The sequence below is a fragment of the Euprymna scolopes genome, chromosome 10, assembly GCF_053919585.1.
Source record: "Euprymna scolopes isolate OS-2025 chromosome 10, ASM5391958v1, whole genome shotgun sequence".
NCBI classification, from domain to species: domain Eukaryota; kingdom Metazoa; phylum Mollusca; class Cephalopoda; order Sepiida; family Sepiolidae; genus Euprymna; species Euprymna scolopes.
The window spans coordinates 41,719,837-41,739,752 of NC_136491.1; positions in this window are offsets into that span (position 1 = coordinate 41,719,837).

Genomic DNA, 19,916 nt, shown 5'->3' on the forward strand with positions numbered 1-19,916 from the left:
TTTCAAAACGGATCAGTTAGAAGAATGCATCTTTGTGGGTTTCGTTTTTTTTGTTTTTTCAGTTGAAAAAAATGAAGAAGAGATGAAAAATTTGAAGATGTATAGGGTAAAACAGAGAAAATATAAATAGACATTTATTTCTAGTTTGAATCTCAGGGGTTTCTTCCTCACTCGACTCCCCGTTATAATTTAAGGCGATCGGAAAGTGAATGTTGGGTTTACTTTTGGCAGCCTCGTACCTCTCATTCCCCTGTCGGTTCACGTTGTACTTGAACTTCTGCATGTCAGTACAGTTCGTGAAGCAGAGACCTGGAAGGGAATTCCAAAGTTTAGCAGTTCTAGAGAGTAAAAAGCTCTCTTACAGCTAGGGATCTCTGCTGTGTAGAGGTGGGATTTAGCTGCTTGTTGGGTTTGTCGGGGGGGGGGCATTTATGTCAAGGGGGTATAAGTGCTTCCAGTTCGTCGGAGCATTCACCATTAAAATACTTGTAGAACAGGCAGGAGGATGCAACATTTCGTCGATGAGACAGAGGCTGAAGCTTAGATGACAGTTCAGGACCTATTAGGTTGGAGACTCTCTTTTGAACCTTGTCTAAGAGTGAGAGACTAGTAGCAGATGCACCAGCCCAAATATGACAACAATACTCCATACATGGGCGAATGGTGGCCTTATAGAAGTACAGGATACTTTTGGACGTTAGTATCTTTCTAGCATGGTAGAGAGTGCCTACCTTTTTTGCAGCAGTCCTGGCAATACTCTCAATGTAATTGTTCCAACTCATATTCCCTGTGAATGTTAGGCCGAGGAGTTTAAAAGAAGTACTTTCAGATAATGAGTCTTTGGCCATTGCTATTGGTGATAGAGAAGGTTTCTTGTAATTATTGAAGGAAACAAGTTTAATCTTGACAGCATTGAATGTGACCATCCATTTTTGTCTCCATTCCACTACAGATTGGAGATCTTGCTCTAGTGTTTCCTTAGATATATGTTCATTTGTTTTCTTGTCATGCCTGTTATAGAGTGTGGTATCATCAGCATATATGCCCATCTCAGAAACAATTTTGTCGAGGAGGCCATTTATGAATATTAGGAATAATAAAGGTCCAAGGATAAACTCCTGAGACACTTCTGCATTTACATCATATTGTTTAGATGTACGACCATCGAGGACAACCTGGATTTTTCTCTTATCTAAGAAGGATTTAATTATGTTAAGTATTCGTCCAGTGATACCATATGATCTGATTTTCCTGAGAGACCCTCATGCCATACCTTGCCAAAAGCCTTAGATATATCTACAGCTACCACTCTACTCTCCCCTGCTTTGTTCAGTGAATGGTATATACGTTCAGAGATTACAGTTAGAATATCTGCTGTGGAACAGGCTTGTCTAAATCCATATTGTTGGTCGGTCAGAAGTTTAGCATCTGTAAGGTGATGGACTAGAGCTTGGTTAATTATGGACTCAAATATTTTGACGAAAAGTGGGAGGAGGCTAATGGGGCGATAATTTAATGGGTCAGTTCCTTCGGCCAGAATTCTTGAAAACTGGTACCATAGAGGCAGTTTTCCAGCAGTCAGGAAAGCAAGATTCATTAAGATATTTGTTGTAAAGTTTGGAGAGAACTGGAGCTACTTCAGCAGAGCATTTTTTAATAGCACAGCTGGGATGAGATCAGGTCCACATGCTTTTGACGTGTCAAGGTTTTTTATGATAGCGTGCACTTGGGAAAGGGTGATTTTCAGATCGTCTAGTGTGATGTCTGTCCGCAAAGGAAAGTCAGGGTGAGGGTGGTTGGCAGGGTCCAGTGTGGAGTTGGAGGCAAACCGACTGGCAAGCATGTTAGCCTTCTTAGTTGCTGTGCAAACAACCTTATGATTGTTGAATAGTGGGGGAATTGTTGATTGCCTATTGTTTACTACACTGTTGTAGATTTTCCAGAAATCAGGGGTCCCTAATTTCTGTGCTTCAATGCGCTTTTTGGTGGTTTCAGTAAATTCTCTCTTAGCTGTCACTATTTCTTTCTTACAATTACTTCTAGCTTCTATATACTTCTGCCTGTTTGAACTGGACTTATGTCGGTTAAATCTGCAGTATGCATGCTGCCTTTGCACAATGGCAGCTGCACAAGTAGAAGAAAACTATCCTTTCGTCATGAATACGTACATCATACAGACTTTTTTTTTTTTTTGCTTTTAATAGCGGGGGGTGGACAGGAACCGATTTTCTAAAAATAGTTGACAGCTTTTATTACATAACTAGCCAACCTGTGTCCTGGCATTGCCTGGGAAAGTAGATTATCTCAAGAAATGTCATGCCTAATCTTGAACTATTGAATTATTTGCTGCTTGTGATTATCTAGCACCAACAAAGACCCCACAATGTTAAAAGCAGATTCCTAGCTGAAACAAGCATCCAATCGCTATTCTTAAGACCATTTACTTGATGATTCTCAACTTATGGTTCAAGAACCAAACTGTGAAACAGTAAATATGCACCAGTGAAAAGAAAGGCTATCAATGAATGTGTAAGTTGATATAATAAAGAAATGGAAAGTGTGATTTGTATATATGTATGAAACAATGACTATTCTCACTTGTATACGAAAGATGTTCCAAAATTAAGGCCTCTAATTTTATTCATTACTTGCAAGTTTCATTTCTCTGTCGAAGATATTGACAGTGTGAGACTCTAAGAAAGCAACCTCTGTCATAGATGTGCATCAGAAGCAAAGATGTGTCATTGAATTCTTCCATGCAGAAAAAAAATTGAACTGATCAACATTCATCGGTGCCTGTTGAATGTTTACGAAGCCGATGCAGTTGATGTTAGCACAGTTAGGAGATGGGTTAGTCGATTTCAGAGTGTCGACAGAGATGTGAATACATATTAATGTAGCAGCAGTAACACCTCACAGTTTGAGAGTTTGAATCTCTTTGGTTTATAAACTCAGTGCTAATTAGTGTTAGTAATCAACTTCCCGTTAGGCTTGCTCAATCAGAGGCCATCTCTCAGGCGAGCTGAGCATGTGACAGAGTTTATAGAAAGGTTTAAAGCACAGCAATTCTCTCTCTCTCTCTCTCTCTCTCTCTCTCTCTCCGGCTCTCAGTACTGTCAATGCTTCACAGGACTACGATCAATCCTCAAACTTCTTTCTTGGGGCACAACAGAATCCACTGGGCCATTGGCCCTGGGTTTGACTTTGTCAAGGAGAATTCAGCATGGTTACCATTGGATTCTAACTTCAACACACGTGCATGAACTCTTTTCTCTTCCAACAAGACTGCCTAACCTTTGATCTCTGTCCATACACATGGACTCATTCTACGACTAACCCTCTTCTTCTTTTCTATACAACTCATACTAACGAAGATAATCAATAAGGGTGTTATTAAATGTTAGAATGAGGCTCTTGTTTTTCTATTCTACAATAATAAAGAAATAAACAAAAGATAAAGAATAAATAAGAAAAATGAAAAGAAAGCCAGCTTTGTTGAGCTCACAGTGAACAGTTTCGGTCATAGAGACGTGTTGTCAAACTGCTACCCAGCCTTATTTCACACACGGTACACACACGGACACAATGCACAACATTTTCAGTTGGATACATATACGATTATCACCTCTTATTTTCAGCAGTTGCATGTTTCAGCCCATATGTAGCGATATCAACTTCCTCTCTCTCTCTCTCTCTCCCTCTCTCTCTCTCTCTCTCTCTCTCTCTCTTGCTAATTCAACAAAATAACTTTGGTGACAGTAGTCTGATGATTCCCCCCCCCACAATGCATTTTAATGTCTATCAATCTGTTTTAATAAGTTTAGAAGTCCGGACAAATTTAATCCGGTTGATAAAAGTTTTTTCAAACTTATCTTCTGTTACAATCCTCAATATGATATCTTATGTTACTAATTTGTACCAACAGGAGTTACCCCCCTTTTAATGTAATATCTTGTAGGGAATGTTGCATGAGGAACTAATCAGGGTTTACATCACCTTGAGCGATGTCTCTGTAGTTGGTCCTGAATAAAAGAAGCCTACACGTGTTTATTGTATTTTATCGATTACCATTCATATATGAATAATAATGAAACATGGTGGCAGCAGTAATATCGAACGATTTTCAAAAATGGATTTTAAGAGGACAAATGCAGGTAAGTAACATTTGATTGTTTTGTTAGTTTGTGTGCATAAGTAAGAAAAAATGGCTGAAGGCGGCATGGAAAAAACAAAAGGACCTGTTGCTGAGATAAGACCCCCGCTACCCCTATCTATGGAAGGGAATTTTTCTGCAAATTAGCGTCTTTTTAAGATGAAATGGCAGAATTATGCTATTATTACGTATCTGTGGAAACACCCAATAAAATATCAAGCAACACTGTTGATGCACACGCTGAGAGACGAAACGTTGAATGTTTATGGTGGATTTCAATTGTTTACTCCTGAAGATGCTACAGTACATGATCCTGAGACACGAGGAAGTGAACAGAGTTCATTGTAAAACTAAGAAAAAAAACATTGGCACAAAGTGACAGGGAATGTAGGGCAAGTGCGTTGCGGCATGAACCGAGCAGAGAATTATTTCCTGCATTTGAAGGACATGTTTTTAAATGCAATGGAAAGAACCACTTTGCTATTAAATGCAGATCCATGAGAAAAAAGAATATCCATGCAGTTGAAACACAAGATAACAATAGTAGTCATATGGATTACGGACATGTAGACATGATCACAACAAAAGAAAAAAATAAGATTTATTTTTTTTACAAAGGACTCACCACTTATCAAGGCCTGGAGGTCACTCAAGGATAAGGGTTAATGAGTATACAATAGTCAATGAGACAATATTGTAGTAATTGTTAGTGGTGGAAATTTGGTAAATTGGATTACTTAAGGGGAACAGGTCATCAAGAACTTGTTTACATTGGACTTGAAGACGACCATATTATAGTCAGCTGGAAAAAGAGCAGAGGTAATAAAGGCAGAGATGAGGTGAAAGAAAAGCCAATTATTCTCCAGCTTGATAGTGGAGGATCAGTTAATATATTGAATAGGATACATGAACACTCAAATAAGACTCTTGTCATGTGGAATGGGGCAGAAATGAAGCCATTAGGGGAATGCTGGGTGAAAATGATAAGCTTCAAAACTGGACAGAAATATGCAGTAAAGTTTGTAATTGTAAGGGAGGATTTCCACTCCCTACTTGAGGCTAATGTGATTCGGCAGATAGCACTCCTCACAATCAATAATGACAGGTCCAAGATGATTGCCAAAGTATCTCACCTGGATGAAATCAGCAGCCAGCACCTAGGAAGCATCATAACAGAATTTAAAGATGTATTTAAGGAGGAACTGGGTGAATTACTGGGAGAGGAACGCTTGGAGGTGGATCTAAGCATAAAATTAAATGTTGCAGCAGCACGGAAAATACCAGTAGCACTTAAGGACAAAGTGAAAAACTGAATTAAAAAAAAACTCGTAGAAAACCTGTAAATGAGCCAATATCATGCGTAAGCACATTAGTACTGATAATCAAGAAAAATGGACAGTATTGGATGATTTACTCCCAGAACTCCCAGTAAAGTTTTCTCGACCCTGGATCTGGGAGATGGATTTTGGCATCTAAAGTTAGATGAAACTAGTAGTAGCTTAACAACATTTTCTAACTCATATGGTCAGTTTTGTTGGAAGGTATTACCATTTGGCATTGTTTCAGCTCTTGAGATATTTCAGAGCGTGCTATATAAAAATGTGGCTGACTTGGACGTAAAGCAGATGATCTTCTTGTAGTGGGAAAAGGGAAAACCATAAAAACAGTGGATCATGACATAAAGCTCAAGAAGCTGCGGCAGAGATGTTGTGAACGTGGGACGCAATTGAACATGAAAAAATGAATCTGCAACAAACATCTACATCATTCCTAGCAAAGCAAATGGAAAAGTAGAATCTGTGATAAAGATGGCAAAGAATCTCTTCCAGAAAGCGATGAATGATAAGGCTGATCCATACCTAGCCATGCTGGATCATAGGAATACGCCAGATAAAGGTCTGTTATCACCAGCAGAGAAACTGATGTCCAGAAGAACAAAAACACTTCTTTCAATAAGAGAGACTCTACTCAAACCAGAATTACCCAAAAATTTAAACAAGATGATTAAGTGAGAGAGCAGGAAGCAAGAAGAATACTTCAATCACAAAGTAAAACCACTCCAACCTTTGCACCATGGAAATGTTGTACGGATGAAACTACACATAAAAGGTCAGAAAGAGTGGAAGAAAGCCATTGTATTGCCGAGACTGGATGAGAGCTCATACCATGTCAAAGTTAATAGAGAGCTGTATTGACGGAATAGGGTAGATTTGAAAAAAAAAAAAAACGAGAAAAACCTCCATTATCATCTTCGGTCTACCAGCCATGTCAATTGCACAGTGAGCTACCAGCGAATGTGGAACCAGATGCAGATGAGACGTGTCACCCCCAGACATCTCAATAACAAAATAATGAAAGAGAAAAACCGAGCCAAACACTGTCTCCATCAAAACCAAACCTAGAAAGGGTGAGGAGGAGGACACGGTTGGGAAAACTAGTAAGAAATCCGGTTAGGTTCAAGAACTATACATTGTGAATTGAGTCCAAAGTGAAAAGGTCAGAATAATCCCTGTTAGGCAAGAGGCTAGTCAAGGTCATTATTTTATTTTTGTTTGTTACCTTTTATAAGACTTTTTTTTCTTTTAAGTCTTTTGTTTTTTCAGAAAAGGGAAGATGTTGCATGAGGAACTAATCAAGGTTTACACCGTCTTGAGCGGTGTCTCTGTAGTTGGAATGCCCCTGAATAAAAAAAAAGCAATGAACCCACACGTGTTTATTGTATTTTATCGATTACCATTCATAATTCATTTATTTATGCATAATAATAAAACAGGCAACAACGTGAATAAGCGAAATCAATAGTCAGCCGTCCTGGACTAAACTTATACACATAACTTTGTTTTATTACTATGTATGATGTGCGATCGGTAGGGTAATCAACCCATAATCGCGATTTATCAATTTATAGGACCGAGGTTGCATGTTGCTATTTTTATTGAAGTCGGGAGTCACTAATTGTAGGTGTGTATTCGGGAGATCATTAAAGGTTCGCCGATTAATAAAAAGGACTCACCAATCTACATCCTTACATAAAGAAATAAAAATGGAATCCAGTTTAGCCACTTATGAAGGAATAACTACTGTGACAGCATGGCCAAAGTCCAGTTTTGACTGGGAATAATATCTCCCTGTGAACATTCGCCAAAATAAACCTTCTTTTCTTTGTTACGTTTATCGAAGTTGTTGTGTTCGTTGTTTCAGTAGCTAGTGTTGAATTATTTATTTTCTTGGGTTGTGCCCCTGCCCCAAAAGTACAAATCCTAAACCGGAAAATAACGGCACTTGACAAAAAGGCATGAAATCGCTGAATTAATATAAAATAAACATTTATTTGTGTGTTAGGAATATTAATTAAAATTGTTTCAGTAAAAGTGTTTTCTTGTGTTGAATGCTCATAATGCAGGATTAAGGAAGTGAGGATTTTGTGAGAATAGTACGAGGCTTGAATTTACTGATTTTTTTATAAAAGGGCTTAAATTCCATGTGGCTATTTTTGAGAGAAACAGTTCATAAATCCATATAAGCGAATATACGTGTGCGTGTGTTCATATCATAAGAACAGTAGTTCAAAATAAGATTGTTTAAAAGGAGATTTAAATCCTCGCTCAATGTGGAAAATTTGCATGCTGGGTATTAAAGTTCATGCCTGTTGCGTGTAAAATCGTGACGGGTGTTTTAATGTCTCCTGCCGATGGAGTTTACTTGAACATGTGTCGAATTGAAGAGAAAAACTGATTTACTTTTGAGAAAGATTTGCTTTTAAAGAGAAAAACCGATTTGCTTTTGGCGGGTAAATCTTTATATACAGGCTTTCTTGAACATTCCAGCCTGTTTACTGTATTCATACATGAGGGTGCGTAACATAGTTCCTTTTTTTTATGTATGATTATGGTCGCTTCACATTGTCATGTTTCTACACTTTTTTCATACGCGTGGGTGTTTCAAAGCGGTGATCGCTGTGAAATGTTCCTACCATTTATTCCGGCTGGGCATAGTGGTTGCTACAATTAAACGAAGCCTAACAAAACGTTGTAACAAGGGATTTACAAATGGACATGAGCAACACATACAAGAAAAGTTCAACAAAAATTTAAGCCTAAAAACTAAATAATACGTACGTTCAAAATGAATGGCTGATGCACAAAATGTATTAACATTTTAACTTCTCTTCACTTAAAAATCCAATAAAATTCAGGAAATCAACCAATTTTAATGAAATTTTCAGCATTTATTAATTAATGATCAATAATGAATATAATAAACTTAATATCATTTTAAAAATATTACCATAAATCTATTATTTTCTGTAAACAAAAAACACTATTACTAAAGTGATAGTTTTGAATACTATAAAAAAAAATTTTTTATAAAATGCATAAATTTATTTTTGCTTTTTTTATGAAAATAAAGCATCGTACATTGTTACAATGAAAAAAAAATTAGTTTATTTTATCAGTTTTAATAATATCATTATAACTTGAAGAAAAATTAATTTTATCGATCTAATGATATTATTATTGAATTAAGCATTGTTTATTCAATATTTTCACTAAAAAAATAAATAATTGTAAAAAATATTTCATGTTTTTGATAAGGTAACATTTTTACCATAAATTTTACATGCATTTTTCTTGAATATTGTCCTTGAATGTATGAACGTGTAAACCGTCAGAAATTTGACAATTACATCATGTCTTCCATTGTATTGTTTTGAACCAATCAGATTAGTCGATTTTATTCTCTGCGAAGCGTTGTGCTTTCGTGGGCTTCTTGTATTTTGTGTATTTGCTCTTCAGTTTCAGTGAAGAATCTGAACTGGACAGATGGGTTGGAATCCGTTCCAGTCACATCAAGCATCCTAAAAGAATCCTAGAAGAAGGACGGTTGAAAGTCATCCCCCCTCCCCAGGAGACATGGAGCCTCCTACTTTCATGTCTTTGAGACAGTTTATCTTATGCCTAAATAATTAGGCCCATTACCATAAATTTGCTGGAGACTTTGAAACAATTTATTTTATACCTAAATATGGATACATCTTCATTAAGTCTGTTAAGAGACTTTCATTAGTATGAATTACAGCATTAACATTTTCATGGACTTCTGCACTATGCTATCAGTGCGAATATTGGATCCTTTACATCAGAAGGCATCTTATCGACCCCTTCTACGGCTGCAAACTCATATCTTCAAAGACAGAATGAACCTACTTCCATTTCCTGTTGAAAAATCAAAGACTATTACCTTTCAAGGTTGTTAATAGCTCTGTTTACAGAGGCAAAAAAATAGGCATTCCTTTTATGTAACCGAGGATCAATAAAATTTGTATTGAAGTTTAAAGATAGGCCTTTGTTGTGATTGTCTTGTTTTGCCACTGTTCAAGAAGCAAAAAACGGTTAAAAAGATTTCTTACAAAACATCTGTGCAAGAAATTTTTTGTATAATCTTGCAAAAATACAACAATTGTAAATATTCAATATCAGGAACACACACACAAAAAAAAAAAAATAATTAATTAAAAAAAATGAGGAAAATTTATGCAACTTTTCATTTCGATTCTTATAGATGCACATTGTTGAAAAAAAAAAAGACAGTCTATCTCACCCACTCTATCCCATCTCTAAATACGCTGTCATTTTCAGATAATGTGTCAGATAATGTGATCGATTCTAAAATTTACGTTCAGACATTTGTAAAAATTAAATAAGACGTAAACTTGTAATTTTTTCAATTATAATAATTAATCATTTTCTTTCAAATTTGAATTGTATTTAATTAAGAAACAATGGTTATAGTTTTTTCACTGAATAAATTGTCAGTATATATTATCCACAAAATTATTTAACTTTTACATTATAACTTTTATACACATATGAACGAATCAATGTCTCACAATTTTGAATTATATTTAATTTAATCATTGATAATTAATCATTTTTTGGGGCTTTTTTAATGAATAAATTGTCAGTGTAATTAATTAATTAATCAGTGAATTTAATTGGTTGATGAATAAATTTAAATTTTTAAAAACTTTTTTAATGAATAAATTTAAATGAATTTAATTTTTTTTAGCTTTTTTAAAGAATAAATTGTCAGTGTAATTAATCAATGAATTTAATTGGTCAATATTCACCAATGCCTACCACAATGTGGCATGAGCATAGATAATTATCTCCCCACACTTAACAAAAAAAATAATAAAATAAAAGGTGTCAGTAATTAGCAATATTAAGACCTGTTTCAACATTTAATATAGAAATTTATTGAAGAAAACCACTTTTTTAGTGTATTTTTTATATGCATGTGCAGTGTTGATACGCAAGAGAAAATTCAGTCATTAAATGATTTACGAGATGTTCATAGTTCTTGGAAATAAGTTATTGAAAATAAGTGTTAGGTTTTTAAAATCATGCATATTCGTGAGGACTTAATATGCATATCTTACATAGAGTCAGATAGAACTTGAGTAAAAGGACTAACAACATATGAAAAGAGAAAACCTCCTCCAACTGAGGAAATCATGTTTTGTTCGATAAAATATTTCTTTTTTTTTTTCTTAACAAAAGGAAATAAAATTTGTGATATTAGTTAGTTCCAGTAATGTGATAATTTTGCTCAATAAATGTGTCTGATGTGACAAAAGGTTATTTTTTTGTATAAATAATCCAGTGAGATTAAGAGGCTTTAGGTGCATGGTGCATGGCGTCAACGTTAGTGATTTTACGTCAAGGAGACGGAGTCGAAACAGCGCATTGTTCATTCGTAGCACTGCGTCCTGAACTGAACGGAAATCTGTCTGAACTGCTTTGGATTTTGCATGCATTGACTTTTATACGCTTCTGGATGGCTCTCAGCGAAGGCTGTTATAAAAAGACTTTAGGAAGTGTTTTCTTGTTTTCTTTGAGTATTAATTGGACAGAAAATGGACACCCTGTCACGTGGTATAGCCTTGTCCTATATCTGCGTGAAGAGGCACAGTTTACTTTTTACTGCTACAGAATTTGCGTGGGTGGATACGACGAATGTACGCATAACTGGAATGCTCCTTATCCATCCATTTTAATGTCTCTGGCGTATTGCTACAACCTTTCAACACTTAAAATGCACTTTTTGTTTCATGTGAAAATGAATAATGTATCGAGGTAATAAACAGAATAGCCTACAAAACAAAAAAATAAATAAAAAAATAAATATACAATAAATAAATATAACCAAAGGCAAGTTAAATTACTTTTCTATATACCTGGATAAGTTTATTTTGTGTTTTAACTTAATTTTCAAGTGTTTTTTTTTTATTTAAAAATAAAGTTATTTCAAAACCTGCCGATATAAAACGAAAAAAGTCTCTTTAATACCATATACCTCTTGGCTATTTCCACAGATGAGGAGGAGAGTTCCTTTAAACGAAAAACGGATTAACAAAAGACAAAATGAAAAAGGGATTAAAAAAAAAGGGGCAGAGAAACTCTAATCTATAAGTGAAAAAAACTAACATTTAACTAGGTATTTTTTCTGTTCTTGTTTCAAAATAATCTCATCAAACTTTAAACGCGATGATGGAATTATCTTCCCTGACTTGTCCACGGAAATAGCCAAGATGGCGCCGATACGATCAATCTCATTAAAATTTGATTTTCCTCCATAAGAAAAAAAAAAACACTTGATCAAATTAAGCGATTTTTTTATGAGAACTGTATTCCATAACAGGTTGGATTTGTTTTTACCTTGTTGGATTTGTAAACAGTTGACAGACTCTTTGTTTTCCGGAACCCTAAACTAAAGACTTCAATGGAATTTGTATCATTTTATTTTTATTTTATTTTATTTCGTATAGTACAATCCTAGTACAACCTCATAAATCCAGAAAATATTTGTACAGTATAGTAAAATCCATAGTATCCTGTGAATTGACGAGAAAATAGAAAGATATAGGTAAGATAACTATTATCTACCCTTCCAATTTAACTTTATATGTTAGACCTAATTTTAATAACTATTTACCATATTCTCCTATTCCTTCATTCTCATTTCATGTCTAAATGTCATTAAACTAGTTTTTACGATGGAGAGGTACGTCTGAAGACTTAGTACATTTCATTTTTATCTTAACTGATACAACCGAGTGGTCGGAAGATCCCAGAGGAGATAGAATGGAACATAGCTCAAGGGAAGTTGTGAGAAAAAGTTCTTATTATTCTTTATGTAAATACAGTCATATCTTGCTACGATGTGCAAACAGTTTCGATCATAATTGATCTAATCAGGCAAGAAGATTTAAAAATTAAAAAATTAAAAAGGGATTCAAGACCATTTTCAATTTGAGAAGAGAGAAAATATAAGATCATTAACCTTGCTTCACGCCAGACATGGCAAAATACATTTTCTCTCCCCTTAAACTGAAAATGGCCTTGTAGCCCTTTTTAATTTTTTAATTTTTAAATCTGCTTGCCTGATAAGATCAATTACAATTGAAACGGTCTGCCCATCGTAGCAAGATATGACTGTTTTTACATAAAGAATAATAAAAGAGAATATATATATATATATATATATATATATATATATAGTCATCCACATACAGTACTGTTTCGCTGTTTCACAGCTCATCAGTGCGGCTAGATAGGCCACCACCTCAAGCCAGGATTGAAACCTGACCGTCTGTATGATAGTCAAGGCTCCTAACCATTATGCTATTGGCGGCTACTGAGCGAGTCGTGAGTTTGACGGTGTTTGGCATTGTCCGAAATACCTAAGCTCAATTTGTTTACACAAAGAGCATCGCTTATATGCTAATGGTAATTCCTGTATCACTTCTCAATATGTTCAACTCAAGATGATGAGCATTATAGTCATCCACATACAGTACTGTTTCGCTGTTTCACAGCTCATCAGTGTGGCGAGACAGGCAATTACCTCAAGCTAGGATTGAAACCCGACCATCTGTACGATAGTCAAGGCTCCTAACCATTATGTTATTGGCGGCTGCTGAGCGAGTCGTGAGTTTATCGATGTTTTGACATCGTCCAAAATACCTAAGCTCGATTTGTTTATACAAAGAGCATCGCTTATACACTAGCAGCATTACCTGGCCTTGCTCGGGGGTTGCCTTGATGCCTTTTTTATGTTTATTTTGATCTGTATCTTTGGTAATTCCAATATTTTCTTCTTTTTCTTTTTTTGTAATCCTAAAATTATTTCAGTAAATTTCGGTTATATTGACACCTTACTGATCAACGTAGATGCAATGTGCCAGCAACAATCCAATTCCTCTGATTTGTCCCCTTAGCAGGTATTCTCCCAGCTCAAAACCAACTACTATGGCGAGGTTTTGGAAACCATGATTTCTTAAATTGTATGCAAAAGAAACGACAGGATCAACATCAGCTATCTATTCGTTGTAAGAATTTATGTGGTTGTTGCTGTATAGTTTTACAATTAGTCAACTGTGTCAAAAAACTCCTTATCTTATGTTGCTGCTTGTTGTGCTTGGTTGTTGGGGCTATGTTTTGTTAAAACGACATATAAGAAACCTCTGAATCACATCTTCACTAAATATATGTGTAGACTCTTTTGCAATTTCTTCAGGATCAGTTGCTTGCTCAATGGACGTTCAAAACCAGAAACATAATTTACTTTTGCACTGCTAAAAAACGCATAAATTTTCAAGTCTTATAAAATTCTTTGCAGTTAATGAAAAAGAAATTAAGGAATTTATGCGCAGAGTTTAAACCTACAGATCACATCATACAAAAAAAAAAACACACTATCAACTTACACACAGTAGAATTTTCACGGCCTGTTGTTCTATCATTGTTGCTAAGTGACGATATGGAAAAAATGACTTTACTGATGATAGATAAATTAAAATAAAGGTTCCGATTATCAATTATCAGTGATTATAAGGGGTATTCTGAGACAAAACTTAACTAAGATAACTCCAGGATATATACACTAAAGTTCTGTAAATTTTAAAGAAAATCTGTTCAGCCATTTTGGAGTCTATAAGGAACTCTCTCTCGAACTCTCTCTCTCTCTCTCTCTCTCTCTCTCTCTCTCTCTCTCACACACACACACACACACAAAGTGGCATTTTTATAATTGTAGCGATATACCTAAACAAAAGCAAAATAAAATTTCATTTAGCTGGTGTTCTGTCCTTTAATGGCTGTCCTTAAATTTATTGTTTTTTTGAAGCGTTCGTAATATAAAGAGACGTCATTAAAGCACTACTTTTCCTATTTGAAAGAGAATTCTTAACCAACAACAAAAACTAAATGTCTTCTTAATTATTCATAAAAAGTAAGACATGCACAAGGATAGCTTTTTTTTTTAAATTTAATTATATTTTATTTTATTGTGCAATATTATATTAAAGGAATATACATGTACTTTTAACCATAGGTGATAAAAGTAGAGGATATTATCACTATTACTCTCGCTCAATAAACCACAAAAATTCAAAGACGTGAACGTTATATACGAATGGTTCAACAGACAGGTGCCGAGTTACTTGATTGTTTTATTACTGATTTTCGTATATGGGTTAAAAATAGCAATTATAGGGACCTCCTCAGAGAACTAATTCACAACAGAATTACTGTCTGAACTATCACAGACTTTTCAATTGATTCCAGACCTCACCTTAGATGGATACAGCAATGTGAAACGATTAAAGCACAATCTCATGCAATCACGAGAATCCATCGATAGTGAACAACTAGCTGATAGCCATGTTGCTGTTCATTCTTTCAATCACAATGGAATTCCCAGACAAAGGCATAATAAATTTCTATTTCACTCCCTATGGACTCCGAAACGGCTGGGCAGATTTTTTTTTTTTTTTTTTTTTTTTTTAAATTTAACATAAATGTACTCGGCATGTTTGGGAAGTGTTCTTAGATAGGTTTTATATCAAAAGGCCTCAAATACGTATCAAAACTCAATAATTAAAAACTCAGATTAAAGAAGAAACAGTCCGATTTTGACGAAAATTAATACCTTTATGCATCACAAGTACATTTGAGAAGTTTTATCACTGCAAAAGCAGAAGGACTTGGCATATAAAATCAACAGTAAGTTCTTTGGTAAGACAAGGGTGTGTTCGAAATGGATGTTTCTGTTTAGAGTAGAATTGACTCATGATACTTGACTTTTTTTTCAACAAGGTAGAACCCATTTATCAAGGACTGAAGACCACTGGAGGATAAAGGTTAATGAATGTAAGGTGGTAGTGTAGTAATCATTAATGGTGTAAGTTGGGTGGAATTTGATTATTTAAGGGGGCAGTTTAATAAGAACTTGTTTACATTGGACTTGAAGGCTACCATATTGTAGTCAACCAGGAAGGCGGCCAGTGGAACAGTGTTCCACAGGCAAGCAGTTCTAGGAAAGAAGCTTTGTTCATGAAATCTGTATTTAAATTTAAGCACAGATAGAGAGTGAGGAAAATTGTTGATAGTGATTGTAGCTAGTTGAGTATTTTTTGTGAAAATTCAGCAAGGAGGGGAGGTCCATAGATTGGAGTTGAGATGAGCACTTGTCATGAAAATAACGATAGAGCAGAGACCAGCTCGCAACGTCTTCTGTGTGAAAGAGGTTGAAGGGCATCACTTACTAGGTTTCAAAGCTGTTTTGAACTCTATCAAGGAAGCCCCATATATTGATAAGCTTCTCGGATTGACTTATACTCCTGACCTGAAATGGAACACATATATAAAGTCTGTTGCCAAGGTCGCTGGAAAGATGGTAGGATCCTTCTACTGCTCCATTAAATATCTCACTGCTGATGCAATTCTCTATCTATATAAAAGCCAAGTATGTCCAAGGATGGAGTACTGCTGCCACATCTGGGCAGGAGCTGCTAAAAATAGCCTATCCTGCCTTGACAGAGTACAAAATAGGCTTTGTGGCTTAGTGGGGGATGCCCTTTTCTCTTCCCTGCAACCTCTCTCCCACAGGAGAAATGTTGCGAGCCTGTCTTTGTTTTATCATTACTTCCATGGCAAGTGCTCGTCTGAGCTCCAATCCCTGGTCCCCCCTCGCCAATCTTTCACAAAAGACACCCGTTTAGCTGAAACCACTGCCAAAAATTTTCTCCACTCTTTATCTGTGCCACAACGAAAATGTAGATTCCATGAACAAAGCTTCTTTCTTAGAAGTGCACGCCTGTGGAACTCTGTTCTGTTTGCCTGTTTCCCACCTGACTACAACTTGGATGTCTTTAAGTCCAACATAAAAAAATTTCTGATGAACCGCCCCCTTAAGTAGGACACTTTATCAAATCTCAACACTAGCATACTGTACACGCAATAACCCTTATCCCCGGGCCTTGATAAGTGGTGACCACCTTATTTAAAAAAAAAAAAAAAGGGTTACTGGAGTAGTAGAATGATCCAAATATTTTTCTAGCGATCTTGACAACAGATTTGATTATGTGTTCCATTTTAGATCAGGAGTGAAGGTCAGTCCCAGAAGCTTGTCAAATCATTGAGTTTCCCCAAAACAAGAGCCATTCATTTCAATTCGCGCGTGATGAGGGTCAGAGCATTGATGATGAAAAGAGAGAAGTTTGGTTTTAGCTGCATTAAAATTAACCAGCCACTCTTTTCCCCATTGCACCACGTTCTCAAGAAGAGAAAAGAGAGAATCAGAAGGATATTGGTCATTGCTGGCCTTTGAAGTGTTGCCATAGACTATGATGTTGTCTGCATAAATATCTACAAATGTCTAAGAATGTGATTTGGGAGATCATAAATGATTAGGAAGAGAGTTAGGCCCAGGATAGTACCTTGATATGTGCAGATACTAGGCCATACTCAGTAGTCACACCACGTTGTGGGGAAAATGGTTTACCGTACAAACGTCCTCATGTCTGTCTGTCTGTCCTGTGAGTCGTGCACGTTGAGAAAGAAAGAAAGAAAGAGTCCATCATGGCAGCCATGACGTTTTGTAGTGAACAAAATCTCGCGAGATCATGTGCACGTGCCTTATAAAAACAGGTCACTTGTCGGTGGGGGAGAATTGAGAAATCATTTGACGTTTGAGAAGCGGCAAAATCAGTTGGGAGAATTTGTGTGAGCAGTGATGATTTTTGCCTGTTGATCGACCACACACGTTGCATACCATTACCTTTAATGAAAAAAACGCAAGCAAAAGTTCAGAGAATGAAAAAACTGAGGGTCATAATCAAAATTGATGAACCCGCTGAATGCTGTTCGATCGTCGTTATGGCATCAAAAGCAAATGGTAAGGTCAGAATTTGTGTAGACCTCACAGAACTCAACAAGTGTGTAAAACATAGACTCCAAATGCCATCCACCTAACCTATTTAGGAGATGTGAAAGTCATGAGCAAACTGGATGCTAACAGTGGATATTGGCAAATTCCCCTTTATTTTGAATCCAATATTCATTCCATCAGCCGATTCAGACAGTGCCTCTTTAACCATCTCCCTTTTGCGATTTCATCAGCTAGTCATATTTACCATAGACACATGTCACAGGTATTAGAGAATGAGATTTGGACGATATGCATGCAATGTGATGTGCTGATCTCTGACCTTGTTTAGGTTTATCTTGCGCTTTTTTTTTTGTTGTTGTTGAATGATGGAAAGTATTTTTTAAAGATATGCTGAAATATGATATTTTAATGCATGCACATTATATTTATTTTTATAAAACCAATTCTCTATATATTATTATATTGTACCTAATATATAGTAGCGGTTTCAAAAGTTAAAAAAAATGACTTGCGTGCTATCAGCTAGAATCAAAACAAAACATATAGTTCTCCAGCCTTATCCGCTAGCGTATGACCTAAACTCATACAAATAAAAAGTTTTAAAAAAATAACGTTGTTTGACCTATAACCTGTAATTAGCGCATGCGCAGAAAAAAAAACCCCGGGTATTATTGATTTACGCCAGGCCAAGATCAATGTTTGTTTATTCAATTTTTACCCTTTAGAAGCTAGAGTTTTGAAGTGACTTTTCGCACACACACTGACAAGGTTACTTCTGCGTCGGTTACTGAAGTAATATATTAAAATGAAGGTGCTTATGTCAACGAACGTACACAAAACAAAAACCGTCATTTTAATATTTTTTTAAAACGAAAATAAAAAATAATAAAAATAAGAAATTTGTTTTTCTTTATTTTAGATAATTAGTTAGCGTCAGGATGATTAAAACTTTTTGAAGGAGATTTTGAAGTATTTAACCCGTCAATTTCTGGCTATGATTCAAGTTTTATTTATTTATTTATTTTTACTATTTTGTACTTTCATTTTGCAAGGTATAATTTGGGGTGCATAATAATTAACGTACACAAAACAACTAAAATAGAAAACATTTTCGAAGGAGTTTTTGAAGTATTTAAACTGTCAATGTAATTTTTTTAAAACGAAAATAAAAAATTAAAAAATAAGAAATTTGTTTTTCTTTATCTTAGGTAATCAGTCATTTCTGTCTGTGATTACAGCCTTTTTTTATTTTTTATTTTTTTTACTATTAAGTACAAATGTATTAAAAAAATAACGTTAAAAAATTCTGCACAAGATAAAGTGTTTTTTTTTTGGGGGGGGGGTAAACAAGGGAAGCATTTTTCATTGAATAATTGGACACACAACTTCTGCATTGTTGGCTATACAAAAAATAAACAACTTTTTAATTGGCTATAGGAATTTAATTTGTTTTTATTGCTTTCGGCTACAAAATCATTACTAAGATTTCTTAGAATCAGTCTAATTGTCTAATTTAGGACGTCCCCGAGTTTCTAAAGAACGTATAGTGGACCATGTCTTCACTCCACAAGAAATAAGTGAGTCAAATTGGACATTTAGTTCAATTTTACCAAAAATAACAGAGTTTGATATTCAGTTTGCAGCTTTCATTGGATTGATAGGGAATTCTAGCACTTGTTTAGCATGTGAAATCCCTAGAACATTTACAAAAAGAAGTAAACCATCAGACGGATGGTATTGAGTATGCCGGAGCTGTAGGTCAGTTGTTAGCGTGCGAAAGGGGTCGTCTTTTGAAAAAGCCGTCTGCGAAAAAGGCAAATAATTATGATTATTTTTTGTTGGAATATAGATATGAAGCAAACTGCAATTGAGAAAGAAGTCGGCATTGCATCCCATGCCATTGTAGATTGGAAGCAATTTATTAGAGAAGTTTGTGAGCAGGATATTTGTTGCGGACCAGGATATAATAATCCTAACCCACTACAAAAGAAAATAATGAAATGAATGGAAAGAAGGAAACAAAACTCAATTGCTGAATAAAATAAACATGTCGTTTATTTTCTTTTGAAAATAAAGGGTTTAGATGGAACACGTGTTCATTGACGACTACGTGCGTGGAAAAGAAAGGAATGAAGTAGAGGAACGAGAAGTATCAGTCCAGCATGTAGAAAGAGAAAGAGAGAGAGGGTTAACCTCAGTAAAGCAGCGCGCACATGGTGGTACTCGTCCACGTGAAAATGTCTTCAGGCCAAGAGCTGTGGACGCGAACTTGTCTGGTTGATGAACCAAGGCAAAAGGGAAGAAAGAGGAAGTTGAATGGTGTTGTTGACTTTTATACTGGGGTCAGTGTTCTGACTGCGCATGTCTAGATTTCTTTTCAGGGGAAGTGACGTTTCCCATGTGTGCACATATGTGTGCGTACATGTGTGTACGTTAGCGTGTGTGTATGCACATGAATGTGAGTGTATATACATGAACGTGAATATATGTGTGTGCCTGTGTGTATGTGCGTGCGTACATGTGGGTG